We start from the raw sequence: 19,931 nt of genomic DNA on the forward strand, positions 1-19,931 counted from the left end.
CCCAATTAAGTTATTTAATTTTTGGTAATTAAGTAGGGGTCTAAATTGAATTTGTTCAGTTTATGCACAAAAAGTTCCCCGCTAGAGTTGTAGAGAAAAGAACTCAAGAGGAGAAAGGAGAAGAAAATGTCAAGATTCTTCAAGTTCTAGAGATTTTTGTTGCAAATTTCGCCAAGGATTGATCCTTAAGAGGTATGTGAGTTCACGGACCGTTGAGTTTGTTCACCCACGCACCAAATATGTTTAGTTCAGCATGAAAATCATCCTAAAAAGTTTAAGGTTTGATGTTTTTGATGTGTGTTCTTGAATTTGATTTCGTTCTTGAATTGGCCTAAAAATGGTGAGTTTCTTGAGATAATTGTATCGATTATTAGAGTTGTTTTGAGTTAGATTCTTGTGTACATGTTTTGGGTATTTGAATCTAAACAAAGATTGAGAAAAAAATAGAAATTAATCGAATTAAGGTAAGAAAATGAGTTGAAAAATTCGCCAGGAAAGCCTAGGGAGGAGTTGCTGCGGCATGCCCCGATGCGCCAGATAGGCTGGGCGGAGCGCCACCAGTACTCTTGAAATGGGTCTCTGAACTTTAGGGCTGGCGCGCTGCGCCAACACTGCGCCCGGGACGTTTGCCTCTACCCAATTTCACAGTTTAGCCCGTTTGAATCCTTGGAAAGTGTACTAACACTTCCTATCGATTCTTACTACGCTGAATGAGTTCTAAACATCTAGAAATTATCCATAAATATGATTGAAGAGCAAAGTCTATAGTGTTCTTAGAGTCATTTCAAAAGAATTTTACAATTGTTTTTTCAACTTGTTTCAAGACTTGAGCGATGAATTGAGTAAGAGTAAGAGTGAAGTTTATTTTCTTTAAAAGATTATATGCGAACTAAGTGCTCCTGCCCAAAGAGTAAGGGGTTGTTTGGTTAATGGTTAGAGTTATGCAGGTATTAGCTATGCAGGATTTAGTTATGCAGGTATTAGTTATATAGGGTTTGGTTATGCAGGTATTAGCTATACAAGGTTTAGTTATGTAGGGTTTAGAGATTACAATACATGAACTATTTATTATTGAATATTAAACTTGTTGTAAATTATTAATATATACTAGGTAATTTGTCCGCGCTTCCGCGGTCATAAATAATGATTGCATTGATCTTGCAAATGATTTTTTTTACTAATATCCATACATTAAAAATAATGGAAAATAGGTTCTTAAAAACTATTTACAATTTTCAAACATAAATTTGATTATTTATCATTATCAGATAACTCAAGAACCTTTAATGAATGAATTATTCATGAAATAATGAATCATTGATTCTTTAATCAACATTAAAAGGAAAATAAATAAGAAAATAAGAGTATATACAAAGGTATTTCATAATAAAAATAAATATTTAAGTTGCATAGATTATAGAATTGTGATTATATGCCTTAGGAGAAAATTCAAAAAAATGTTAACGTATTAAAAAAAATAGAAATTAAGCTTGAACATGAAATAAATTATAACTTTTGAACTTGCATAATGATTTTCTTCAATTGATAAGTGAGAATTTTCAAATCTATGTAAACATAGATAATATGTAAGCTTATATATAGTACTTTTAAGTCATAGAATTTGATATAGAATATCAAAACATGAATTCTTGGAACTGAGTACAATAATTTTTTTTTGCACAATGAATATACATATTATATGTGTATATGTTCAATATCACCGGAGACAATAACATTGCAGAATCATAAAGAACAGAGTTTAAAACATGTACTCAAAAACAACAATTTATATCATAAGAATAAATTAATGAGTGTAAGAAAACTACACAAGCATATGTAAAATAGAATGAAATAGAAAGAAAAAAATTGAGTCCACTGAATGCACATTGTCCCCTTAAAAAATTTATTTCTCTTTAATACCAGATGTTTAAAGAATTACATCAGCAAAGTACACGAATATTTAATTTTGCGGAAGTTGAAGAAGAAAATCACAATTTTGGTTGTTTTAAAATTAGAGGAAATCCCTCTATTTATATACAATAAAGGGTAGTGTGAACAAATGTTCATTGTGCCTTATCAGAAAGGTAACAACTATTTGGAAAAGTTTCAACCCTTCGGAAAGTTCACAACCTTTTATAAAAGCCACAACTTTTCATAAAGTCGCAACTTTTCATAAAAGTTAAAACTTTTCATAAAAGTTGCAACTCTTCATTAAAGTCACAATTTTTCAGAAAAGTCACAACTTTTGATAAAAGTCGCAATTCTTCATTAAAGTCGTAACTTTTCATAAAAGTCACATCTTTTCATGAAAGAGGAGGGTTAGTTTTGGGAAAACGTTTGATAAAAGTCGCAACTCTTCATAAAAGTCACAACTTTTCATAAAAGTCACAACATCTGATAAAAGTCACAGCTCTTCATTAAAGTCACAACTTTTCATAAAAGTCTCAACTCTTCATTACAGTCACAACTTTTCATAAACGTCACATCTTTTCATGAAAGAGGAAGACTAGTCTTGAATATAAATAAATTTAACAGAAAATTCTTGCTTGTGGTGGCGCCACGTAGGCGGGCCTAGGGTTCTCTTTTATATAAATATATGATTATTTACAAAATAATAATACATACTAATAAAATGTGAAATATATGAAATAATATATAATGCAAATATTTGATTAGCATATGTACCGTTAAAAAATATACAATCAATTTCTAATATTTACCAAATATTTATATTTGTATAAATCAATCAAAAGATAAGTATATAAAAAGATAAGAAATAAAAACAACACATGTTGATAGGAAACAATAAAGTTTCCAATTAAAAAAATAAAAGAAATAAATATGGTCTAAATATAAAAAAGAAATAAAAACAACAAACTTATAATAAGAAATAAAAACAACACATGTTGATAGGAAACAATAAAGTTTCCAATTAAAAAAATTAAAGAAGTAAAAATGGTCTAAATATAAAAAAGAAATAAAAACAACAAACTTGTATATAGGAAAACAATAAAGTTTCCAATTAAAAATAATAAAATAAATTAATAGGGTAAATATGTAATTTATCATTTTAAAACATGCATTATTAATACCCACATAATTTTTTTTACCTTCTACCCTACATAAATGTATACATATACTCCCACATAAGTTATGTTGGTATTAATTATGTAGAACGACAAAAATGCAACCAAACATGGTATAAGTAATGTTGACATTTCTACTTAAACAAAAATTTCAACCAAACATTGTATAACTTAATACACTTTTTATACATGAATAAGAGGCAAGTTATTCCATAACCAAACGACCCCTAAATGCTTTCACATTTAAGAAAGAGAGGAAACAACGATTTCCAAGAGAGCCTTTGAGCTAGTTTTTGACTCATTATGTCATACCACATAAAGAGTCATATTTTAGACATATGATCTAAGAATAATTAGGGAGTAGCATTGAGAAACGATAACCGACGTGGGTAGAAAAGGTGATACTTTTTAGATGATAACCTCCGACAACTTCTACTTCAATTTTCTTATGGTAGGAGTTGTATATTATATCATTATAGATTGTACTACCTTTGTAGCTCTTGTACCTATTTAGACTAGTTCTTTGGGAGGGTTTTTAGTTAATTGTAAAAAAATATTCTTATATTCGAGTTTCATGTTTATTAATTTGTATTATATTAAAAAGATCTCTTGTCACTAATTTTTGCATTGCCAGTTTTCAATTGGATAGTAAGAGTTCTCCCATCTAGGTGTTATAGTAGGTTATCGAATGACCCGATTGTGACATATATTGACTCAATCATTTCATCCTCCGAATTATTTTCACTTTCATCAATCAATAGAGTTATCTTCCATAGAATAAAATGATTTTTCTAGCTCTACTTAAGCTAATAATTCCGTAGTTATAAATTACAATGAGAAATGGATGAAAGTCTAAATTTTTGAGGATACATGAACGTATTTTTTTTAAAACAAATATTCACCAATACAATATTTTTTTTATACAAGAAGTGAACCAATACAATTTAATATTTCAAGTCTAAGATACAAATCAAATATACATTTTTTATATACAAGAAGTGAAGATTCGTCCATTATGATATATATTTTCTAACTTGTAGATCTGGAAGAATTTTAACTCACAAATACGTATCAAGTAATATAAAGAACGGCAAAATATTAATGAAATTTTAGGTCTAATAATTTGTATGTTATACTATATACCTACGGTTCAAAATATAAGTAAATAATTCATAACAGATTGACCGGTTTATGTAATGCAAAATTGAAGTTATTCACCCCCGTATTGATAAACCATTAAATCATTAATATAAAATTTTAAACCAGTTGCCAACTATTAATACGATAATTCAACACTAATAAGCCAATTAACCAAGTTCAAGATTAGCTTATCAATTATAATTCTATTTTAAATAGTCCTATCTTTTAGTATCTGGACCGGTTGTCATGTAATTACAATATCTTCTTTTTAGAGAGAAAAATAAACCATATAAAAGAGATATTTTAAGAAATATAATAAATAATAATAATACAGAAATAACTTTTTTGTGAAGATTTTATGTGGAGAAAATAAGGAAAATTCTTTATGGTCAAACGTCTACTTAATTGAAGTTATATTTTAAGAAATATAATAATAAATATATATTTATTTTTGAAGATTTGAATAGAGAAAATAAGGAAATTCTTTAAAATATATTTATTTTTGAATATTATAGAGAAAATAAAGAAAATTCTTTAAAATCTATACTCATTTTTCTTCTCTTCTTTTCCTCCATTTTTTTTGCAGTCATTCTCTGAATTTTTGCTGAGCTTGTTAAGTGGAATATCGATGATAACCGTAAGTTTTGTTTCTTTACTTATATATTTACTATTTGAATGAATCATTGCATAAACAATCGATTTTGATGGATACTTGTTCTTTCATGTCTCTGTATTTTTTCTTTTTCTTGTTTGTTGGTTACCTGGTGGCTTGTGTGTGTGGATTTTTGAGTTAAGTATATAATTTTACTTTAAGATAAAAGGAAGGTGTTTGATCCTTTGGACTCAAATCATGCATTAGTATTAGCAAATTTTGAGAACATGTCAGTGAAATTTTACTAGTCGAGTCTAGAGAGGATAGAGTGTACATAAGCTGCTATACGTATGTAGAAATACATTTGCCGAACAAGGGGTTCAACTATGTGTACAGTGACTTAATTGATAGAACCTGATAGCATTCCAACATTACCACCTAATTTCTTGAAGGAACTTAGTAAGTTTGATGTTGTTATAGCTAATGATAGGAGCAAGTCTGATAGTTTATTGTGCATATCGGATCAAACATTCCATCCAAAAGTAAATTCATATGAAAATTCATTAATTTCAACGCTAATATGGTAAATCAATTACTTCGCTTTAACTATTCTATGTTCCAAGTATGATGTATTTGATTGTATAACTTTCTTTTATATTAATTATAAATCGTCTATTTGAGTGCAAGCAAGAGTTTGATAAACAAAAAACTGACTTGTAAGAGGTTTACTTATAACAACATTAAACTTATTTACTCGTTTGGCAAACATCAAAAGTACTTATAAGCCAATATTTTCAAGTAATGCACTTCTCATATGAAGAGTGTTCACTCTGTTATGATTTCGGTTAGGTATCAGATTTTTCTTTTTTTACTCTTCAGTTCAACTTATTTTCTTTTTTAATTCACAGGTGTGTTATAAAGAATTTGTTACCCGTGTGTTAGAATAAATTGAAGTGAGAAATGGAGTGTGTTGTTCAAGGAATTATTGAGACTCAAGTAAGTTCCCCCTATCTCTAAACTGGCCCTGCAGCATTTTGAAAAGATATTGATACTGCTAATCATACCTGCAGCATGTCGAAGCCCTTGCAATTCTGCTTCAAGGGCTTTGTGGTGTGCGTAAACAAGGCGTAAGGANGAATTGTGCCTCAAAAGTGTTCCAAACTTAGGTAAGTGAGATTTCTCGTTGAACTGTTAGGTACTAAGAATTAACTTAATGGTCAGGTATGTATTGATGTGATTGAGACAAATGTTTGCAACCATCAATGCATTCGTATGGAGGTTTGCTCGGCTTAGAGTTTTGACATATATAACTGTCTTCGCAGTTGTCTACATATGATCACAATTCACATATTTGTTTATGACTAATTTCTCCTCTTGGTTACACAAGAATAAAAAACAAATTATGATCATTCAAATGTAATTGGTAAAATAATGTCTAAAAATCATTTATGGCTTCTCCCATTATTTTCCTTTTCCCCTTCCTGCTTGTTTTGTCTGTGGGTTAGATTAACCATGTGGTATGTTGCTTACCATTCTCAGGGTCAGTAGAATCAGAAATACGGCTTGTATGTGATCTTGAGAAGCCAGAAGACACATGGTAAGAGATTTGGTTCGTTGTGCGCCTGTCTCTGAGGATACGTGAATCCTAACCTTTTTTATGTGATCAACAATAGGACTGTTAGGCATGTTGGTGGTCCGATGAGAGGTTCTGGCGCTGAAAAAAGCTCATTCTTGGTGAGACCAGTGCATGAAAGCAAAATAACCAAGAATGAACTAATCTTCTTTTAAAATATTGGCTACAAGCTAGACCACGAGCATCTGAGAGTCGGTTTTGCATTTCATTTCCAAAGAGATGCCCTGATAACTGTAACAGTTTCATCCATCAATAAGATGTTGAAACTTCATGCTATCGATGATGCAGTGCCCGTGACTACGGGCATACATCTTGTTGAAGTGACCGCACCAACTTCATCTACAAATTATAATGAAGTTGTCGCGTATGTATCGTCCTTATGTGAATATCTTGCACCGTAAGCATCTTTATATTGGTTTTATGTCCATAATAATAATTGGCTAGTTGTACCTGGTATAATATATTTTATCACTTTTTTCAACGATCATATGTTGCACATAAAAATGATTTTTTTTGTCTTCAGGATCCTTCATTTGTCAAAACCTGGTGTCTCAACAGGGGTTGTTCCTACCACTGCTGCAGCTGCTGCATCTCTCATGTCGGATGGTAGAGGCACCAAGTAACTAAAATGTAGTTTTACTCAGTGCCATATTTTTGTCTCAAAAAAACTAAGTTTGTTATCCAGTGACTGCTAAATGGCTGGAGGACTCTTGCTCTCTTTGATCTATAATCGTTTTCTCTTAGGTATTTTATACTTTCCTTGTTGATGTGTTAAGCTCAAAGCACATGAAATGTTTAAATGTTTTTGGTCTGTGATTATTACAGTAAGCTATCTGTTTCAAATATTATATGTATGTAATTGTTGATGATTTAGGAATGTGGATATTCGGATTAAGGCGGAAGTGACTTTTAAATTGTATATGACAAAAATACTTTTAAAATTATGCTAATTAAACAACTTATTAAAGTACTTCACAAAAACTGTACTTAGTCATTAAAAAGTATCCTACTAGAAAAAAAAGGTTAAGATTTCTATAAAAAAGAAGAGAATTTGAGAAAAATTATGCTTGATTTGAAGTTTGAACTTTGATAAAATTTGTAGAATGCAAGATTGCGTGTAGCTTACTTTTCATTTTAAAAGTTCTTTGTTTTGTTAGTGAAAATTTCACCTCTTCCAAATGGTAATATTCACGCACATGCAAATATCAAACTTCAAACGACAAGAAATTTTAGTACATGAAGTATTAGGTAGCAAATACAATATCAAATTAAATGTCTTAAAATCCTCTTTCCAAAGCCACTGAGTTTGCTAATTTTCAAACTTGTATGAGGGAGATATGCCCGTTTGAAGTTGGGTTGTCTAGATAAGGAAAATTATCTGAACTTAAAAGGAGTATTATGGTCTTTTCAATACCCAATTAATTTATTTAATTTTTTGTAATTAAGTAGGGGTCTAAACTGAATTTTTTCAGTTTAGGCACTCAAAACTCCCCGCTAGAGTTGCAGAGAAAAGAACTCAAGAGGAGAAAAGAGAAGAAAATGTCAAGATTCTTCAAGTTCTTGAGATTTTGGTTGCGGATTACACCAAGGATTTGTCCCTAAGAGGTATGTGAGTTCACGGAGCGTTGAGTTCGTTCACCCACATACAAAATATGTTTAGTTCAACGTAAACAACATCCTAAAAAGTTTAAAGTTTGACGTTCTTGATGTGTGTTCTTGAATTTGCTTTCGTTCTTGAATTGGCCTGAGATCGGTAAGTTTCTTGAGATAATTGTGTTGATTATTAGAGTTGTTTTGTGTTAGATTATTGTGTACATGTTTTGGGTAATTGGATTGATAGAAAGATTGAGAAAAAGAATAGAAATTAATCGAATTAAGATCAGAAAAATAGTTGAAAAATTCGTCAGGAAAGCCTAAGGAAAAGTTGCCGCAGCACACCCCAGATGCGCCAGAGAGCCTGGGAGGCGCGCCACCAGTGCGCTTGAAATGGGTCTCTGAACTTTAGGGCTAGCGCGCTGCTCCAACACTGCGCTTGGGATGTTTGCCCCAACCCATTTTCACAGCTTAGCCCGTTTTAGTCCTTGCGAAGTGTATAAACACTTCCTATTGATTCTAACTTCGCTGAATGAGTTCTAAACATATAGAAATTATCCATAAAGATGAGTGAAGAGCCAAGTCTATAGAGTTTTTAGAGTCATTTGAAAAGTATTTTAAAATTATTTTTTGAACTTGTTTCAAGACTTGAGAGTTGAATTGAGTAAGAGTAAGAGTGAAGTTTATTTTCTTTATAAGATTATATGTGAACTAAGTACTCCGAACCAAAGAGTAAATGCTTTCACATTTAAGAAAGAGAGGAAACATCGATTTCCAAGAGAGCCTTTGAGCTATTTTATGAGTCATTATTTCAAACCACAGAAAGTCATATTGTATACATATGATTTAAAAATTTAGGGAGTAGCATTGAGAAATGATATGGCAATGAGTTCACAGTAACTCAAGTCTCCATAAATCACATAATAGACGTGTGTAGAAAAAATGATACTTTTTAGATGATAACCTCTGACAACATCAACTTCTCTTTTCGTATGGTGGGAGATGTATATTATTTCATTATACCTTGTACTATCTTAGTAGCTCTTGTACCTGTTTAGATTAGTTCATTGGGAAGATTTTTCGGTTAATTGTAAAAAAGAAAGATTCTTACATTCGAGTTTCATGTTTATGATATAGTATTATATTAAAGAGATCTCTTGTTTATTGATTTCCGCATTGCTTGTTTTAAATTGGATAGCAATAATTCTCCTTTCTAGGTGTTATAGTAGGTGACCGAACAACCCGGTTGTGACATATTTTGACTCAATCATTTCATCCTCCGAATTATTTTCACTTTCACCAATCAATAGAGTTATGTTCCTTAGAATAAAATGATTTTTCTAGCTCTAGTTAAGCTAATAATTTCATAGTTATAAATTACAATGAGAAATGGATGAAAGTGTAAATTTTCATGGTGCATGAACGTATATTTTTTTAAAACAAATATTCACCAATACAATATTTTTTATACGAGAAGTGAACCAATACAATTTAATATTTCAAGACTAAAATACAAATCAAATATACATTTTTATATACAAGAAGTGAAGATTCGTCCATTATGATCCAGACTTGCTAACTTGTAGATCCGTAAGAAGTTTAACTCACGAATACGTATCAATTCATATAAAGAGAGGCAAAATATTAATGAAATTTTAGGTCTTATAATATGTACCTTATACTATATAGTAGGATTAAAAATACAAGTAAATAATTCTTAACAGATTGACCGATTTATATAATACAAATTAAAGTTATTCACCCTTGTATCGATAAATCATTAAATATAAAATTTTATACTAGTAGCCAACTATTAATATGATAATTCAACACTAATAAGCCTATTAACCAAGTTCAAGATTAGCTTATCAATTATAATTCTATTTTAAATAGCCCTATCTTTTATCATCTATACCGGTTGTTATGAAATTACAATATCTTCTTTTTAGAGATAAGAATGAACAGTATAGAAGAGATATTTTTTAAAAAATATAATAAATAATAATAATACATAAATAATTTTTTTGTGAAGATTTTATGTGGAGAAAATAAGCAAATTCTTTATGGTCAAATGCCTACTTAATTGTAGATATATTTAAAAAAATATAATAACAAATAAAATATATATTTTTGAAGATTTGAATAGAGAAAATAAGGAAATTCTTTAAAATATATTTCTTAAAGATATATTTATTTTCGAATGAATAGAGAAAATAAGGAAATTGTCAGTGTGACATTTCTGTTGTGATAGAATATGTGCCTTCACTTAACAGAACAATGGACCAGGCCCCTTACTACACGAATAAGTATAAACAGAAAGTCAAATGCAGTTTGAACCAACACAACGATTTTACGTGGAAACCTCCTTGCTTAAGAGAGTAAAACCACGACCTGTTTCACAGGATTTTCAATCATTTTCACTAATCTTCAAAAGCGAAAGTAAAACACGATTACAACAAATGTGAGAAGAAGTTTTTAGTCTCACGTTCAAGCAATAGTCTCTATTGCTTAACAAGCCTAAGTAGAAATGAATCTACCCACTAAGCTATCCCACTTAGACAACTTAGAATTTCAACACTACCCACTGATTCCTTTATAGTTTCAGGAATAGTTTACAATGTAAGAACAAGAGAATATATTCTTAAATAGCTACACTAAATGCTCCAGAGATTTTTGTTGTTCTTAGAATAATTATGTCGTTTTCTTGGTAATGGCCTTTGCAAGAGTTCTTGAAAAGTTCTTTGTCAAGTTGCAAAAACCACCGATGATGTTTAGGAAAGTGTCTTTTATATGGACAAGTCACTTTACTTAAACTCTTTGCCATTGGTTGGAGAAGTCCAACTTTCTGACGCCGTTGGGAAGAGTGCACCTACTTTCTGTACCTTCTCCAGCTGGCAGTCAACCGGCTCGTCACATTGAGAGCCTGGTACCTTTACAAGGTCCCTGAGTTTGTTTTCATCTTCCACACTCAAGTAAGAAACCTGGTACCTTTACAAGGTCCCTAAGTTTGTCAAATCATCAAAACTGCAAATAACATTTTCCCCCTTTTTGATGATGACAAACTATAGTCTCAGACACCACTCCAGCTTTGTTCCCCCTCACTATATTCCCCCACATACATAATCATTTAGCTACTTACCAGATTTACTTCCCCCCTTTGGCATCATAAAAAAGATATGCAGTAAACCAATGATGTCAACAGTAATACTGAATAATACCAAAGCTAGATAGCAATCAATCAGGAAAAAAAAGCATTCACAAAAGATTATAACCAGAACAACAGAGGAATAAGTTAACCAGCATTCCACAATAACATTTAATACATTAAAGTCAAACTGATAATCCAATAACACAAAGATAAGCCACAAAAAGAAAGACACAATGGAGGTTTTTAACAGTCTAGGAAGAAGGAGGTTGATGAGACAGGGACTGGATGATGAGAGTGAGTCGTGCATTGGCAGCATCATTATCTTTAATTTCCTTCTCCTGTAAGGCAGTGATCTTAGCCTTCAACTCTGCATTCTCTCTCTCCAGAGCTTGTACCACGGAAGTACCAGGTCCCTCAGTTTGTGCAGTAAGTAGTTCTGCTTTGAGTAAGGCAATTTCAGCCTCTTTATCACTCAAACGCAAAGTGAGCTCCTCAACCTCATGCTTTAGTTGATCCTGATCTTCGATGAGTTGAGCCATCTTGCTCTTGGGATTGCCTCTCCCTTCAATACAATCACACTCGACCAGGGTACTCTCTAAAACAGTTTGTTTCACTGTCCCAACATTGCCAACACTGAGAGGAATTTTAAAATGCTTGAATACTTCTGTGAGAAAGTATCCGTATCCCATTCCATGAACCCCTTTCCTCTCGATGACGGTTTGGTAGATATGCTCAAGCATAAGACCTGGGAGATTCAGGGCTTCGAAGCTGCACAACATCTCCATCAGAAACAAGTCAGCAGAAGTTGCTGAGGTCGTCTTTTCAGTGTGAGGAAGGAGAACTTTGTTGACAAATTCGAACACCAACTGGTACTCTTTCTTCATGACCTTCTTATAAATCCCAGCAACCTTAGTTGTGGGTATCTTAGAAACCAAGGACACAAACTCAGTAGAGCAAGTTTTTCCTGTCACAGACCCGGTCCCCTCTCTAGGTACCCTGAGAATTTTGCTCAACAGACCCTCATCTAGATGTACAACAATGTCATTGACCCTTGTGAGGATACTCCCATCTTCTTTTAATTGAATATTATAATAGAATTCGCGCACTTCTTCTTCATAGTGGATATGAGATTTTCTGTTGAACAAATGCAGCCATGATTGAATTTCTACCATATCATGAAGAGAGTCCATGCCGGGAAGATTGATTATTCCCATATCAAAGACTCTCCCAGCCAAGACGACTTGCTTTCTCAGGCTGTCAACAACTTCATGCATGTTGACGCTCTCTTCACTCCTGTTTTTGGCACCAGGTCCCTGTGATCTCTTCCTTTTTCCTACAGAACTTTTCTTTTTGGACTTTGTTTTTTCAACCATCTTCGAACCCTTTGCCTTTTTGTTTCCTGACCTTTTCTTCTTACTTTTCTTTTCAACTTCCTCAGCAGACAACTCAAAACATCAGACTCAGGCATTTTGAAGTTTGATACCTTAAAGGTTCTGGCACTTCTAATTGCAGCCGTAGAACGTGCACTGGCCTTTAAGGCATCGGCCATCAATTTTTGAGCAGCAGACCTAGTAGTTGGTCTTCTCCTAGGGGCCTCTTCCACAACCTTCTCTTTTCCCTTCCTAGACATTTCACCCTCTCTTCGCTCAACTTTCCATTTTGGGGGTTCCTCCTCACTTTCAGAGTCTGAAGAGGTGGAAGAAGGATACCTTCCAATGTCAGGAGTTTTATCAAAAATGGGTTGAGTATCTCTTACCTCTTCCCTCTGCAAAGCTTCAGTTTGCTCAGCCCTCGCCTCTTCCCGCATCATAGCCAGACTTTCAATGACTAATTCTTCACTTGATGCCAAGATATTAGACTCAGACGCTTTATGCCTAGGCCTTCAAAAATATTATCATGCAGCATTTCTTGCCAAGGACCAGGTCCGGTAGGCAAGCTAGTGCTGTTCAGATCTATGGAGTAGAACAGATTGTCAGGTGTAACTTTCTGAGAACTTGAAGGGGCACTGGATCTGGACTCCACAGCAGAAGGAGAGTAGAAAACAATGGGCTCTATTTCACTAAGAGCAGTAAGCATTTGTTTGGAGGTAGAAGAAGGAGAAGACATTTTGACTAGACAGAGAACAGAAAATGGCTTTTCAAACAGAAAAAGGAAGAAGAAGGAACAAAGTTTGTCTTTTAACTTTTACTTGATTCCTTATTGAAGCAAAAAGAATGTTAAAGGACGGATGATAATTTCAAAAAGAAGTAATGAGGGTTTAAAAAGACGTGAAAAGGTGCCAGGTCCGTGATTGGACGTGTTGCTTGATAGATAAGCGATGGGACTAACGGTCAGAATGACCGATGATTGACACGTGGCATTATCAACAGCCATAATTTTCAGTTTAAAATTAATGTATAAATGCTAACCTGGACAGGCACCAGGTACCATAACACAGTTTTATCCTCATTCCCCAGTTGTTCTAGTCATGCTCTTTGTTAGCCCAGTACTTCCTGAAAGTATACCTACAAAAGGTACAAAAAGAATCTTTATCCAGATATTTAATTATTCACACAAAGGATACCTGCGCTACAATTTTAGCCATCAAGGGAATTCAATTGTTGGAAGCTAAGAACATCACTTAGAGATCATCATGCCCAATTTCAGCCTATTTCTCTCAAATTGATCTTTACGGAGAGCCTTGGTGAAGATGTCTGCAATTTGCTCCTCCGTTGGACAATATGTAAGCACAATATTCCCCTTCTCAACATTGTCTCTCAGAAAGTGATGTCTAACATCAATATGCTTTTTTCTCTTATGGTGGACTAGATTCCTTCCCATACTAACAGCACTAGTATTGTCACATATAAGAGGAATAGCTTTGATGTTTATCCCAAAATCATCCAAGTGTTGCCTGATCCACAACAACTGTGAACAGCAGGCTGCAGCAGCTACATACTCAGCTTTAGCAGTTGAAAGAGCCACAGAATTCTGTTTCTTGGTTCCCCAAGAAATAAGTGATGATCCAAGGAAATGAGCCATTCAAGAAGTACTCTTCCTGTCAACTTGATAACCAGCAAAGTCAGCATCTGCAAAACCAACTAGATCAAAAGTGTCACCTGCTGGATAGAAGAGAACCAGGTCCCCTATTTTCTTCAAGTATCTAAGAATACGTTTTGCAGCCTTAAGGTGTGAGTCACGAGGACATGCTTGAAACCTGGCACACATTCCAACACTATAAACAATATCAGGTCTGCTAGCAGTCAAATATAGCAAGGATCCAATGATTCCCCTGTACATTGTTTGATTCACAAGAGGATCAGATTCCTCTACTACAAGCCTGGAATTTGTGCCCATAGGAGTATCAATAGGTTTAGAGTCAAACATATTGAATTTCTTCAGTAGCTCCTTAATGTACTTCTCCTGACAGATTGAAATTCCATTTGATGATTGCTTGATTTGTAGACCAAGGAAAAATGTCAGTTTGCCCATCATGCTCATTTCAAATTCCTTTCCCATTAATGATGAGAATTCTTCACACAAATGTTCTGAGGTGGCTCCAAAAATTATATCATCCACATAAACGTGAATAATAAGAAATTCTTGTTCTCTTTTTAATAAGAACAGAGTATTATCTATTTTTCCTCTTTTGAAACCATTCTTCAGCAGAAACATTGACAACCTCTCATACCATGATCTAGGAGCTTGCTTCAGACCATACAGGGCCTTATTCAATTTGAACACATGATCTGGTAGCTCAGCATCTTGAATACCAGGAGGTTGTTTAAGAAATACTTCCTCTTTCAGATCTCCATTCAGAAACGCACTTTTGACATCCATTTGATACAGCTTGAATCCCATGAATGCAACAAAAGCAATTAGAAATCTAATAGCCTCCATCCTGGCAACAGGTGCAAAAGTCTCATCATAATCTATTCCTTCTTCTTGATTGTATCCTTGAACCACCAACCTGGATTTGTTTCTAGTGATCACTCCATTTTCATCTAGCTTGTTTCTGAACAACCATCTGGTTCCTATTACTGTTCTGCATGCAGGTCGAGGAACCAGGTACCATACCTTGATTCTTTAAAACTGATGAAGTTCTTCTTGCATAAAGTTGATCCAATCTGCATCACTTAATGCTTCTTTCACATTCCTGGGCTCAATAGATGATATGATGATTAAAATGCAACTAGATTTCTTATTTTTGATCAAGTATGAATTCCAGAGTTCAAGGGAGAGATAAGATTATCAAGAGGATGTGATGAACTTGTTTCCATCCTTGTCTTGGAGCAGACTGGTTGAGCTGATCAGCATGTTCTTCTTCATCAAGAGTGTCATCATTTTCTGGGGAGTTTGATGTACTCTGACTAGAATTCAGAGTAGTACTAGGTACCTCATCACACTTTTCAACTTCATCAGCCTCTTCAGGTAGACTATGATTTTGATCATCAAAGTCAGTTTTCAATTGTTGTTTTGTATCAGCTCCACTTCCTTCAATTTTCTGTGAATTGAACAGCTTGATCACATCATCTTCATCATTTGATCCGTTATTTTTCAAGCTTCCATCTTCATCAAATACAACATGAATGCTTTCTTCAATGCATTGAGTTCATTTGTTGAATATTCTGTAAGCCTTACTCGATGAAGAATATCCAACAAATACTCCTTCATCACTCATAGGATCAAATTTTCCGAGATCATCCTTTTCATTGTTCAGCACAAAACATCTACACCCAAATGCTCTAAGATAGCTCAGCATAGGCTTTCTGTTGTTGAGCAGCTCATAGGGGGTCTTATTCAAAACAACTCTTATCAGACACCTGTTGGTAACATGACATGCTGTGTTGACAGCTTCAGCCCAGAAATTTTGAGGAAGATTTGACTCAATAATCATAGTTCTGGCAATGTTCACCAAGGTTCTGTTTTTTCTTTCCACCACTCCATTTTGTTGAGGAGTTCTTTGAGCAGAAAAATTATGACTCATACCATTCTCCATGCAGAATTGATCCAGTTTTGAGTTCTCAAACTTAGTTCCATGATCAGATCGAATGCTACAAATCACTTCATTCAATTTAGTTTGAATCATTTTGAAAAACACCACCAATTCTTCAGGTGTTTATGCCTTTGATTTTAAGAATCTTGTCCATGTATATCTTGAGAAATCATCAACTATCACCAGAATGTATTTCTTGCAATTTCTGCTTTGAACTTTCAAAGGTCCACATAAGTCCATGTGTAACAGCTCCAGTGTTCTTGATGAGGTTACTTGCTTTTTGGGCTTAAAGGATGATCTGATTTGTTTTCCTTTGACACAAGCTTCACATATTTTATTTTCAGCAAACTTCAGCTTTGGCAGACCTCGGACCAGGTCCTTAGAAATCAATTTGTTCAATAAAGATGAGCTCACATGCCCTACCCTACGATGCCATAGATCAGCATTTTCATTTTGAGCACTAAGACATGTCAGGTCATCTCCATGAGACGTTTCTAAGTTGGCCACATACATGTTTTTACTTCTGAAAGCAGTGAGAATTACCTTCTTTGTAGTTAGACTAACCACAGTGCACTTCTCAGAAGTAAACTTGACTTCATTTCCTTTGTCACAGATTTGAGACACGCTCAAGAGACTGTACTTCAACCCATCAACAAGATACACATTGTCAATTGAATCTTCAAGAGACCTTCCCACTTTACCAACTCCCAAAACGTACCCCTTCTTTCCATCACCAAAAGAGACACCTCCTCCCTGAAGCGTCTTGAGTGAGAGGAAATTTTTGATGTCGCCAGTTATATGTTTAGAGCATCCACTGTCCATATACCAACATTGACTGCTGCTCCTCTCACTCACCTGCACCAAGAATTACTTGTTTAGCTTGGGAACCCATTTCAATTTGAGTTGCCAGAAGGCAGACAGAGGAGTGATCAGATTGTGTTTAGTCCAATAGGGCAGTTTTTGTAGCTTTCTAACAAAGGACATCGGAGCAGTGACAGATTTTTTCTTTGAAAATCTATCAGTTGAAACAGGCCTTGGAGGACCAGGTCTCTCTTTTCATAAGTTTTGCCTTTCAGCATAATTAGAGAGTCTTTCATGGGAGTTTCTCCAGCCAGCACACTCTCCCTTTAAGTGCCCATTTTTACCACAATGAAGACAAAGCAGATTGTCAGACACAAATACATACTTACTGTGAGGATTAAAAGAAGGAGTGATATTAAAACTTCCTAGTCCTTTCTTATTGATATTACTCTGGTTTGTTGCATTTGACAACAATTTAGAGGATTTTGTCCACTTAAGAGATTTTTCAAGTTCTTCCTTAAGTTTGACAATATCCTTTTCTAGTTTGTTGCTCTCTCCAAGGACAATCCCAGATTTTTTCCAGAGCTTTTCAATTTTTCTTGAATTTAAACTTGTAAACCATTTGACATTCCATTTAGCTTTTCAGCTTCTTCAGTTATCTGATTCAACTGGTTTTTAAGTTCAGTGTTATCAGACTCTAGAGACACCATTTTTGACATTTTCTCCTCCAGTTTAACTTTGTTTTCTGTTAAACTGTCAAGTTCAGCATTCATGATGTCTCTTTCAGAGGTTAACTCAATTACAGAATCAATCATAACTTTTCCCAATGTTCTCAATTTTTTAAGAGAATAATTATTTAGATCATTTTTCATATCAAGAAGAGTTACCTTGTCATCCTCTTCTTCATTTTCTGTATGAGACATGAGAGCAAACATTTCATTGAAAATGGTTTCCTCTTCATGCACAGCCACCATAGACACATCATTTGGTTCATCAGAATCTTCAGAATCACTTGAAGAGTCACCCCATGTAGCAAGCGCCTTTTTGACCACATAGTCAGCAGCAACCTTTCGATCACTCTTACCGAGTACCAGGTCCCTTCTCTTCTCTTTGTCACTTCTTGGTTTTTGATGTTCCTTGTTTTCATTTTTGAGCAGAGGACACTCTCTAATAAAGTGTCCAGCTTTACCACACTTGTAGCATGTATCATTTTGAGTAGCATTTCGAGGACCACTTGTTCCTCTTTTAAAACCTTTGTTCTTTCCCACAATTTTTTGAAATCTGTTGATGAGATATGCCATATCATCATCACTGGAATCTTCATCTGATTTGTACTTCAACATTAATGACTTATCCTTTTTGACTTCCTTCTTTGATAAATCTTGATTTCTATTCATCTCATGTGTCTTCAAATTTCCAATGAGAGCATCCATTGTCAGAACCTTCAAATCTTTAGCTTCTATGATGGAATCAACCTTGCTTTCCCAGGATTTTGGAAGAATTCGAAGAACTTTTATGACTTGTTTGCTCATGCTGATAGGTTCACCAAGACTTCTCAGCTCATTAGTAATGGCGGACAATTTTGTGAACATCTCATGAATGGTTTCTCCTTCCTTCATTTTGAAGTTTTCATACCATGAGGTAAGCATATCAATCTTTGATTCTTTGACTTATTCAGTTCCTTCGTGAGCTGTCTTTAGACAATCCCAAATTTCTTTTGCAGACTCACAAGCTGAAACACGATAGAACTCATCAGGTCCTATCCCACAGACAAGAAGAGTTTTTGCTTTGTAGCCCTTTTCTATCTTTTTTCTATCAGCTTCATCGTATTTCTGTCTAGGCTTTGGAACAAGGCAGGTTTTCTCTCCATCCTTTTCTTCTATCATTGGAATAAACGGTCCATCAAGTACAATATCCCATAACTCACTATCTTCAGCCATGAGGAAATCATGCATTCTAACTTTCCACCAACTGTAGAAATGTCCATTGAAACGAGGAGGTCTTGTTGAAGACTGACCTTCTTCTAGATTAAGTGGAGCAGCCATTCTAGAACAGATATCACTTCCTTGGGGTTAACCAAANTTTTGAGTAGCATTTCGAGGACCACTTGTTCCTCTTTTAAAACCTTTGTTCTTTCCCACAATTTTTTGAAATCTGTTGATGAGATATGCCATATCATCATCACTGGAATCTTCATCTGATTTGTACTTCAACATTAATGACTTATCCTTTTTGACTTCCTTCTTTGATAAATCTTGATTTCTATTCATCTCATGTGTCTTCAAATTTCCAATGAGAGCATCCATTGTCAGAACCTTCAAATCTTTAGCTTCTATGATGGAATCAACCTTGCTTTCCCAGGATTTTGGAAGAATTCGAAGAACTTTTATGACTTGTTTGCTCATGCTGATAGGTTCACCAAGACTTCTCAGCTCATTAGTAATGGCGGACAATTTTGTGAACATCTCATGAATGGTTTCTCCTTCCTTCATTTTGAAGTTTTCATACCATGAGGTAAGCATATCAATCTTTGATTCTTTGACTTATTCAGTTCCTTCGTGAGCTGTCTTTAGACAATCCCAAATTTCTTTTGCAGACTCACAAGCTGAAACACGATAGAACTCATCAGGTCCTATCCCACAGACAAGAAGAGTTTTTGCTTTGTAGCCCTTTTCTATCTTTTTTCTATCAGCTTCATCGTATTTCTGTCTAGGCTTTGGAACAAGGCAGGTTTTCTCTCCATCCTTTTCTTCTATCATTGGAATAAACGGTCCATCAAGTACAATATCCCATAACTCACTATCTTCAGCCATGAGGAAATCATGCATTCTAACTTTCCACCAACTGTAGAAATGTCCATTGAAACGAGGAGGTCTTGTTGAAGACTGACCTTCTTCTAGATTAAGTGGAGCAGCCATTCTAGAACAGATATCACTTCCTTGGGGTTAACCAAAGAGAGAGTG

At 34.3% G+C, this 19,931-nt stretch overlaps 1 pseudogene; it reads left to right on the forward strand.

Moving 5' to 3' along the window:
- Positions 1-5,778: 5,778 nt before the first annotated feature.
- LOC107014205 lies at positions 5,779-7,074 on the forward strand (annotated as a pseudogene).
- Positions 7,075-19,931: the final 12,857 nt, after the last annotated feature.

The sequence above is a fragment of the Solanum pennellii genome, chromosome 3, assembly GCF_001406875.1.
Source record: "Solanum pennellii chromosome 3, SPENNV200".
Classification (NCBI taxonomy): domain Eukaryota; kingdom Viridiplantae; phylum Streptophyta; class Magnoliopsida; order Solanales; family Solanaceae; genus Solanum; species Solanum pennellii.